This window comes from Triticum dicoccoides, chromosome 5B (genome assembly GCF_002162155.2).
Source record: "Triticum dicoccoides isolate Atlit2015 ecotype Zavitan chromosome 5B, WEW_v2.0, whole genome shotgun sequence".
Taxonomy (NCBI): domain Eukaryota; kingdom Viridiplantae; phylum Streptophyta; class Magnoliopsida; order Poales; family Poaceae; genus Triticum; species Triticum dicoccoides.
The window spans coordinates 503,682,576-503,693,430 of NC_041389.1; positions in this window are offsets into that span (position 1 = coordinate 503,682,576).

Below are 10,855 nucleotides of genomic sequence, written 5' to 3' on the forward strand. Positions count from 1 at the left end.
AGAGGGGCACCCCTAGACACACAAGTTGATCAATTGATCTCTCCCAACCGTGTGCGGTGCCCCCTCCACCATAGTCCACCTCGATAATACTGTAGCGGTGCTTAGGCGAAGCCCTGTGTAGGTAGAACATCAACATCGTCACCACACCATCGTGCTGACGAAACTCTCCCTCAACACTCGGCTGCATCAGAGTTCGAGGGACGTCATCGGGCTGAACGTGTGCTGAACTCGGAGGTGCCGTACGTTCGGTACTTGATCGGTTGGATCGTGAATACGTACGACTACGTCAACCGCGTTGTGCTAATGCTTCCGCTTTCGGTCTATGAGGGTACGTGGACAACACTCTCCCCTCTTGTTGCTATGCATCACCATGATCTTGCGTGTGCGTAGGATTTTTTTTGAAATTACTACGTTCCCCAACATAGTTAACTCCACACCACAACACAAGCCTCTCCCCATGACTGCGGATGACGAAGCTCTGTGGGAGAGCGTTTCCACGGAGATGAAGCATGCCATGGCCGCCCTTGCCACCGCTTGGTAGAGCTGTCGTGCCAGACGGATCGAGGTCGGCTTGCCGGCCAGCTTGCCCAATGTCTTCGATAACGAGGATGACACCACGATGGAGACGGGCTCCGATGACACCGCCCTGGCCCCCTCACTTCCTATGCACACTGGCTTCACCATGGAATAGGTGCATGCGCACTACAATGCCGTCATGGTTGAGGTGCAGCCTGTGTCAGCGCCTTTGTCGGCCTTCCACCAGGAGCAAGAGGAATAATGGTACAACATGTTTCTCCTGGAGTAGCACCGACTGGCGGAGGGCCAGATATATGGCGAGCGCGCGAGCGAGGAGGCCGTCGTGAACCCCCACTTCATCGCGGAGCAGCGTGCCATCTATGATGTCATCCGTGTTAAAGATTCTGCTCGGCAGGAAACGACAGCCGTGGAGTGCTACTTGTGAGCTGCGTTGGGATTTTCTCCGAAGAGTAGAGGAGATGCAACACAATAGAGATAATTATTTCCCGCAGTAAGAACCAAGGTATCACTCTGGTAGGAGAATCACGTAATGCCTCGTGAACAGCACCTGCACACACAAAAGCTAATACTTGCACCCAACATAGGCAAGAAGGTTGTCAATCCCCTTGAACTCGTTACTTGCAAGGATCAAATCTTATATAGGTAAATAGATAACTGCAAAACAAAATAAAAGATAAAAAAATTATAGCAAGGATATTTTGGTTATATATATATAGAAGATAAAAGTAGACCTGGGGGCCATAGTATTCACTAGAGGCTTCTCTCTTGAACACATAGCATATGGTGGGTGAACAAATTACTGTTGGACAATTTATAGAAAAGCGCATAGTTATGACAATATTCAACGCAATGATCATGTATATAGGCATCATGTCCGAGACAAGTAGACCGACTCCTGCCTGCATCTACTACTATTACTCCACCCATCGACCGCCATCCTGCATGCATATATGGTATTAAGTTCATGAAAAATAGAGTAACGCCTTATGCAACATGACATGATGTAGACAAAGTAAACCCAATCGATATGAATAAGCCCTGTCATTTTACCCTTAATGGCAACAATACAAATACGTGCCTTGTCCCCCACTGTCACTTGGATATAGAGCACCACAAGATTGAACCCATTACAAAGCACCTCTCCCACTGAAGATAAATCAATCTAGTGGGCCAAACCAAACAGATAGATATGAGAGAAATACAAAGCTATAATAATCATGCATAAAAGTTCAGAAAAGACTCCATTACTTATCATAAATATTCATATCATAAACCAATAATTCATCGGATGCCAACAAACACACCGCAAAAGAAGATTACATCGGATAGAACTCCAAGAACATCGAGGAGAACATTGTATTGAAAATCAAAGAGAGATAATAAGTCATTTAGCTACTAGCTATAGACCCATAGGTCTGCGGTGAACTACTCACGCATCATTGGAGGGCAGCAAAGATGATGCAGAAGCCCTACGTGAAGGATTCCCTCTTTGCCAGAGTACCGGAAAAGGCCTCCAGATGGGATCACGGAAGAACAGAAACTTGGGTGCGGCAAAAAAAGTGTTTAGAGTGGCTCTCTGTTGGTTTCCGGATTTTAGAGAATTTATAGAGGTTGAATTAGGTAATACCAAGCCACGAGGGGCCCACAAGGCAACAGGGTGTGACCTCTTTGTCGTTCGCTAGCAGACGGCAAAGAGTTGGCTCATGGCAAAGCCTACCTTTGCCGTCCGCTGCCTCTTTGCCGTCCGTTTTCTGCTGGCTTATGGCAAAGCCTACCTTTGTCGTTCGTTAGTGGACAACAAAGAGTGGGCAGACGACAAATCTGCTGATGCCAGTAGTGATATTACCACCTCAATATTGCAAAACTATTGCAAGGAATCAAACTTATCACATTCAGTGATCTACATGAAAGTTTTATTATATCCCTCTTGAATATCTATCATATCAGGATCAATTTCATAACACGTGCATATTGCCATTACTATTTATTAGACCTTCAAAAATATATAAGTGAAGCATGAGAGTGAAAATATTTCTTTAAAATATAACCACCGCCGTGCTCTAAAATATATAAGTGAAGCACTAGAGAAATTGTCCTAGCTCAAAACATATAAGTGAAGCACATAGAGTATTCTAACAAATCATGAATAGATATGTGCCCCTCTCAAAAGGTGTGTGCAGCAGATAATGATTGAGGAAAATTAAAAGAAAACAACGCAAAGACTAACATAATACAAGACGCTCCAATCAGAACTCATATCATGAGATGAATAAAAATATAGTTCCAAGTAATATACCGATGGTTTGTAGATGAAAGAGGGGTGGCCATCCGAGGCATCCCCAAGCTTAGATGCTTGGTTCTCCTTAAATATTACTTTTAGGTGCCTTGGACATCCCCAAGCTTAGGGTCTTGCTATTTCTTATTCCTTCATCCATCGTGATCTCACCAAAAACTTGAAAACTTAAGCACACAAAACTCAGCAGAAACCTCGTGAGATCTGTTAGAATAACAAGCAAATCATAAACTTTAGGTAATGTTATGAACCCATTCAAATTTTATTATTGCATAATACCAACTGTATTCTACTTCTCCATGACTTATACACCCCGTATAATCCATTGCAATACTAAAAACAAGTAAACTATGCAACAAAAATAGAATATATCTAAAATAGAACAATTAATGATCTGAACATACGAAATACTTACGTAGCTCCAAAAATTCTGGAAAATTAGGGCAATGTGCGAAATTTGTATATCAATAACGTGTAAAACATCCAGAATTTTATCAAGTTCCAGTAAATTTTAAAAATTCCAGTACCGGGCGTAAATGTTTTTGTTTGTCACAGAATCAAGTCAACTATCAACCAAGTCATCCCAAAGGATTTACTTGGCATAACACTAGTTAAAACATAAAAACACAATCATAATAGCAGCATAATTGTGTTAACACTCAAAAATATAAATGATAACTATTGGGTTATCTCCCAACAAGCTCTTCCTTTATAGCCATTAAGATAGACTTGGAGATTTCAACGATGCTCACATGAAAGACAAGAATTGAAGCACAAAGAGAGCATCATAATACATGTGACAAACAAATTTAAGTCTAACATACTTCCTATGCTTAGACATTTTATAAGGAAACAAACTATCAAGGCAAGCAATATCTAGCATATGAAAATAGGAAGAGTGAAACATTAATAATTTTAACATATTGAGAGGTAATTCAATAACATGAAGATTTCTACAACCATATTTGCCTCATCTATAATACCTAAATAGTTCATCCCCACTATGGTATTTCTCTTGAGATGCAAGCTATCCACATCAGCACGTCCGCCACCTCCACATTCTATCACTAACTTACGGATGGGCCCGACCACACAACAGCCCTGACAGATCAACGTCCGTTACCTGATGCGTAATGCATGTCCTCTCATCTCCCCCGTCAATTTAATTCGGCTCTTCCTTCTCGGCTTCTCCGTCAGTTTCCCCAACTTTAATCCCCTCCCATGAGCCCCTTCAATAGCCAATCCACTCCCAGGTTCCTGGCCAAATCCAGGAACAAGAAGATGGATCTCACGTGCAGTTTTTCATCCCCACCACCCGCCTGCACTCCGCCAAGAACAAACAATTTTTTCCAAAACATGGATGGAGAAGAATCTCACGTCCTTGGCTTGGTAGGACTCATAGAGGATGGCTGCAACAATTGGCTCCCGTACGACGCCGTCGTGGTGCAGGACCGAGGAGGGAACGCAGCAGGGGGGCCTCTTCCTCCTCCCCACACCCTTCTCCTCCTCTTCTTGCACCAAATCGAGGACTTGATGTTGTTTCGTGCCACCACGTTTGGGTCTCGGCTGCTCGCAGGTAAGTGTCGCTCCGCTTTCTTGCATCTTACCAGGTCGTTCCCCATGGGCATGGTGAACAAGTGATTCCCCATTTGTATTCCCGTGTGTGCGATTGCGGAAACGTCTTACCTCGTTGGAGGCGACGGGTTCATGTTAAATAAGCAGGGGCGCACCTCCCTGATACAATGCATACATTGAGTTGTTACAGAGATTGAGACTTGGAGAACAAGAGATAGAATCGGTTACAACTAGGTAGAGATAAGAGAGAATCCTACTACCTAACTACCAAGCTAATCTATACCAAAACAACTCAACAGAAGATAGGTGCGGGTGCGGTCGGTGCACATTGGCACGGTGCACATTGGCATGTTTAACACCCTCCCTTAATCACAACTTCATCAAGTTGAGATTATATCTGAAGGCTTCAAAACTCCTTGTTGGTAATGGCTTTGTGAACCCATCTGCAACCTGATCTCTGGAGTGTATAAACCGAATGTCAAGCTGTTTTTGAGCAATCCTTTCTCGGACAAAAATGAAAATCTATCTCAATATGTTTTGTTTTTGCATGAAACACAGGGTTGGCAGACAGATATGTGGCACCAAGATTGTCACACCATAAACAGGGAGCTTGCTTACTTTTCACACCAAGTTCCTTAAGAATGGACTGCACCCAAATAATTTGAGCTGTGGCATTTGCTAGTGCCTTGTATTCAGCCTCTGTACTTGATCTAGAAACTGTTGCTTGTTTTCTAGCAGACCAGCAGATCAAGTTAGGCCCAAAAAATATTGTAAAACCACCAGTTGAACGCCTGTCATCTAAGCATCCTGCCCAATCAGAGTCAGAGAAGGCACTGACAAGTGTGGAAGATGACCTGCTGAAACTGAGACCAACACTCAAAGTATTCTTGACATATCTTACTATACGTTTGGCAGCAGTCAAATGAACAGTAGTGGGTGCATGAAGAAACTGACAGACTTTATTGACAGCAAAAGAAATATCAGGTCTGGTTAGAGTGAGATATTGAAGTGCTCCTACCAAGCTTCTGTATTTTGTGCTGTCTTCTTGACTCAAGAGTGTACCTTCTATAAGAGATAGTTTCTTTGAGCTGGATAATGGAGTGGATGTAGGTTTACAACCTTGCAGACCAGCCTTCTTGACTAGGTCAGTGGCATACTTTTCCTGAGAGAGATGAAGTCCATCCTTGTGTTTCTTCACCTCAATTCCAAGGAAGTAATGCAAGTCTCCAAGATCCTTTAGAGCAAAGTCTGCCCCCAAGTCTTTTAACAGTCCTATGATTGCTTCATCAGATGAACTTGTCACAATGATATCATCAACATATATGAGGACAAATATGCATGTGTTGGACTTGTTGTAAATGAACAGTGAGGTGTCAGACTTTGAAGGAACAAAGCCAAGAGTTTGCATTTTGTGACAAAGACGAGAATACCAAGCCCGTGGAGCTTGCTTTAGACCATATAATTCCTTATCAAGTTTGTACACATGAGATGGGTTGCTTTTACTTTCAAACCCAGGAGGTTGCTTCATGTACACTTCCTCTTCCAGAACACCATGGAGGAACGCGTTCTGTACGTCAAGTTGTCTGAGACTCCAGCCCCTGGAAACAGCAATAGACAGGACAAGACGAATAGTTGCAGCTTTTACCACTGGGCTAAACGTATCTTCATAGTCTATACCGTACCGTTGCTTGAAGCCTTTTGCAACTAGTCTAGCTTTGTATCGATCAATAGTGCCATCAGACTTTCTTTTGATTCGAAATACCCACTTGCAATCAATCAAGTTTTTACCTTCCTGTGGAGGAACCAAGTGCCATGTATTATTTTTCTTTAGTGCAATAAACTCTTCATTCATTGCCTTCTGCCACCGTTCATCACCAAGAGCTTGTTCAAGTGTGTTAGGTTCACCTGGTTCGCCTGTGGAACAGATCATGCCATATTTAGTTATATGCTTGTAATCAACAGGTTGTTGTCGGTGTCAAAACCGGCGGATCTCGGGTAGGGGGTCCCGAACTATGCGTCTAGGCGGATGGTAACAGGAGACAAGGGACATGATGTTTTACCCAGGTTCGGGCCCTCTTGATGGAGGTAAAACCCTACGTCCTGCTTGATTGATATTGATGATGTGGGTATTACAAGAGTAGATCTACCACGAGATCAAGGAGGCTAAACCCTAGAAGCTAGCCTATGGTATGATTGTTGTTATTGTTGTTGTCCTACAGACTAAAACCATCCGGTTTATATAGACACCGGAGAGGGCTAGGGTTACACAGAGTCGGTTACAATGGTAGGAGATCTACATATCCGTATCGCCAAGCTTGCCTTCCACGCCAAGGAAAGTCCCATCCAGACACAGGACGAAGTCTTCAATCTTGTATCTTCATAGTCTTGGAGTCCGGCCGATGATGATAGTTCGGCTATTTGGACACCCCTAGTCCAGGACTCCCTCAGCAGCCCCTGAACCATGCTTCAATGACGACGAGTCCGGCGCGCATATTGTCTTTGGCATTGCAAGGCGGGTTCCTTCTCCGAATAATTTGTAGAGGATTGTGAACACCAGGATAGTGTCCGGCTCTGCAAAATAAATTCCACATTCCACTGTAGAGAGAATAATGTTTACACAAGTTCAATCTGCTAACGTATTTCGTGGTGTGACGTCACACCACACAACCAAGCCTTCACTCGAATTGTTTTTATTATACCACCTCAGCGCGTTTAGCGAAGCGGTTTCCTGGGCACGTCTTGTTGAAGCAGAGATCGTGCTCCCCCTATTCCGGGATTCTCATCAATACGGACGTGGGTAACCCAACCGCTCCATTGATTGCGGTGCTTGGGAGAAAAGCGAGTTTTACCAGGCCGGTGGGGACGCATAGTTTTGTCCGTCCATATATAAGGGGATAAGGATCCATCTTTTCACCTACGCCTTCTTCCTCCTTTGCTTATCCATCTCCGCGCACTCGAGCTCCAGCGCCCAAGTCCGCACATCTCGCCTCGACCTCCTCCAGCCATGTCCGGAGCGGGAGGCAAATGGATGGCCTCCTCCGTTACGGAGGGGCACATCGAGAGGCTGCGCGGTGCCGGATACCTGTCCAGCGACATCGCGCACCGGCTCCCCAACAAGGGGCAGCTCATCCCCACCCCCAGGCCCCATGAGAGGGTGGTATTCCTTCCCCATTTCCTCCGCGGACTGGGCTTCCCACTTCACCCCTTTGTCCGGGGTCTCATGTTCTACTACGGCCTGGATTTCCATGATCTGGCCCCGAATTTCATCCTCAACATTTCGGCGTTTATCGTCGTGTGCGAGGCCTTCCTCTGCATCCAGCCCCACTTCGGCTTGTGGCTCAAGATTTTCAATGTCAAGCCGAAGGTCGTGAAGGGGGATCAAGTGGAATGCGGAGGCGCCATGGTGGGCAAGATACCCAACGTTACTTGGCTCGAGGGCGCCTTCATGGAAACCATCAAGGTGTGGCAATCGGGGTGGTTCTACATCACCGAGCCGCGTAACCCTAAATGGGCAGCGGCCCCCGAATTCAGATCTGGCATCCCCACACGGCTCACCTCTTGGAAGGAGAGTGGCCTGACTTGGGGCGATTCGGAGGAGCTGACCGGACTCCAAGCCTGTATCCAAAAGCTGGTGGACAAGAAGCTCAAGCTTGTCAACGTCGTCCAGGTCATGCTCATCCGCCGGATCCTCCCGTGCCAACAACGGGCCTTTAAACTGTGGGAGTTTGATCCGGTTCAACACCGAACCTTCAGCGGGCTCTTCGACACTAGGTACGAAGATGCCTGGAAGGTGCTTTTTAAGGGCGCCGAGGCCCTCGCATCCGCTACCGAAGATCGCGGATTCCGCTCGCAGCGTCAGGCTGACGAGGTAAATGATTTTACCCTTTACGGGATACTTGTTTTTCATAGTTTGACTCTATGCGGGATCTAAACTCCCTTTCCTTTGACAAGACTGGATGAAGAAGGCCAAGTAGACTAACTGTCCGGCCCCCTTGCCAGAAGACCCAGTGGATGCCCATCTGGCGGGGCTGCTGGTTCTGGCACCCCATGTGGTGCCGGAGAAGAAGGCCAAGAAGGAGGCCACGGGTACTCGGAAGAGTTCCCGTTTTCAGGTGTCCGATGACTCCAAGGCGGACTCCTCCCCCGAGGACAAGGAGAAGAAGAAAAGGGCCTCTCCCCCAGCGGGGGAAGGGAAGACAAGGAGGGCCTCCCCAATGAGGGAGGCCGAAGGGTCCAAGAAGGGAAGAACTCTTCCCCCGGACTGTTCTGCCAACGCTGGTGACGACGACGAGGATTGGCCTCCGAGGGCCAAGCCCCTGGCGAGATCCTAAGTATCCGGACTCCCGAATGACTTCATGATTTTTCTCTTTGCCACTTGGTGTCTTTCTAACGCCGCATACAACCCTGCAGTCCGCCCAAGGACGATCTTCCCGCTTCGTCGAGCGGGTCCTTGGGTTCGTCGGACGTGAACAACACTTCACTTCCAACCGCCTCTTCTCCCCGCGACGCTGACGATGTCGAGGTGGGATCCCAGGGAGGGACCCATCCGGAGGAGGAGGACCCGGAGGTAGCACAGGGCGACCTCCTGGAGTGGTTCCGGAGTCCGGCGGGCGGCCCCTTCGCAAGAAGGGCAAGACCGTGGCGCCGGCGGCCTCCATCCAACCGGAGGCGCCAGATAACTTGCTGGAGGCGCTCAACAGCGCTTCCATTGAGGAGGAACACCGCACTGTCATGAGTGCGATGATTCAGAAGGTCCAGCTCGCCAAAAGCGGGCTGACCGAAGCCTGCAGCAGCCTTCTATCAGGCTTTGAGGTAAGAATATTAATATATGTAAAATAATATCGCATAGACAGTAGCCCCTGATGCTCGGTTCGGTGTTCGGAAAGAAAAGCCAGACTGAGGATCTAAAAAGATATACACAGCAGTCATAAAAAATATGTCGATATGGGATTGCAGGCTACCCTGCTGACCTCTGCCGCACTGACTGCGGAGGTCAATGCTTTGAAGCAAAACCTTGAGCGGTCTGAGAACGAGCTCGATCGTGCCAAGAAGCAACTCGAGGCCAAAGAAGGTGAGTAGCACCTTATTAAAATTGTACCTTACAGAAAAGGATTTGGTTGCAAAAAGAATGACAAGGATAACGTGGGTATTGCAGGGGCCACAAACGAGGTGGCGACCCTGAAGGAGGCAGTGTCCGTGGCCGAACGTAATGCAGCCGTGGAGCGCGCCGAGCGAGAGAAGCAGGAGGCGCGGGTGGCGGAGGTACGGCAAGAGCTCCAGGCTCTCGTGGAAAAACACGAGAGTTTGGAGCATGACTCAAAGACTCGAGAGTCCGAGCTTGCATCGGCTCTTGAGAGTGCCAAAGCTGCTAAGGCCGAAGCCTACAAGGCCCTCCAGGAAATCGAGGCGTTGAAGAAAATAGCGTCGGGTAAGGCATTTTTCATGCAAAGCAAGCATGTGGATGTGGATTACGTGTTACTTACCCGAATTCGGAGCTCTCCAGGAGCGTTCATAGATCTGCCCCGCAGCGTGTCCGATGCTGCCGCTTTCTACAGGGCCGAGGAGGGGAGCGCGACGGAGAAGGTCTTCTGGTCTCAGTATGCTGAGGCCGGACATCCGGTTCCCTTTAGCGACCAGCTGAAGCAGCTGGTCGAGCTCCAGAAGGTGGCCGAACAGGCCATGAAGGGCCTCATAGTTCGGCTGTGGCCCAATGAGGCCATGCCTGGGAGCTACTTCGGCCTGGTGCAGCGGCTGGTGGATGCGTGTCCATGGGTTGAGGTCATCAAGCGATCCGCCTGTATTGAAGGTGCCCGTCGGGCCCTTGCCCGTGCTAAGGTGCACTGGGGCAAGATGGATTCTGAGAAGCTTGTGACGGACGCGCCACCGCCGGGCAAGGAGTATCGCACGCCCGAGATGTATTATAAGAGTGTCCTGAAGGGTGCCCGCACTATTGCGGGTGAGTGCTCCAATATTGTAATATTTGAGTAAACTCGCATTTTGTTATCCTATGCGCAGAAAACCTTGTTCATATGCGCTAAGCAATGCTTGTTGATTTAAAATATTACCTTCTGTGCGGCTGTTTATCAAATATAAGAGATGGCAAGTCGTCGGCTTCAGCCCCCATGCCACGAGTGCTGGGGTGTTCGGTATAAATTTGAGCACTCTTGTTCCCATATTTGGGTCCATCTAGGGAGGCGCTCAACACGACGAACTAGGCAACCGGACTTATAATGCTTGAACACTCTCACTTAGCCATAGAATTCTATAATTTTAAATTTCGGCGAAGCCCCTAGTGTTCGGAAGACCAAATTCGGGGCGCTATCCATGCCTGGGCCGGACAAAGCCGGTTCCTCGCTCTAAGCAGCATAAGTCTTTAGGGACTCGAAAAAACCTCTCGAACAGCGACCGGCTCTCGCCTCATCATGACAGTGAGTTTTAGCTTTCTCCACT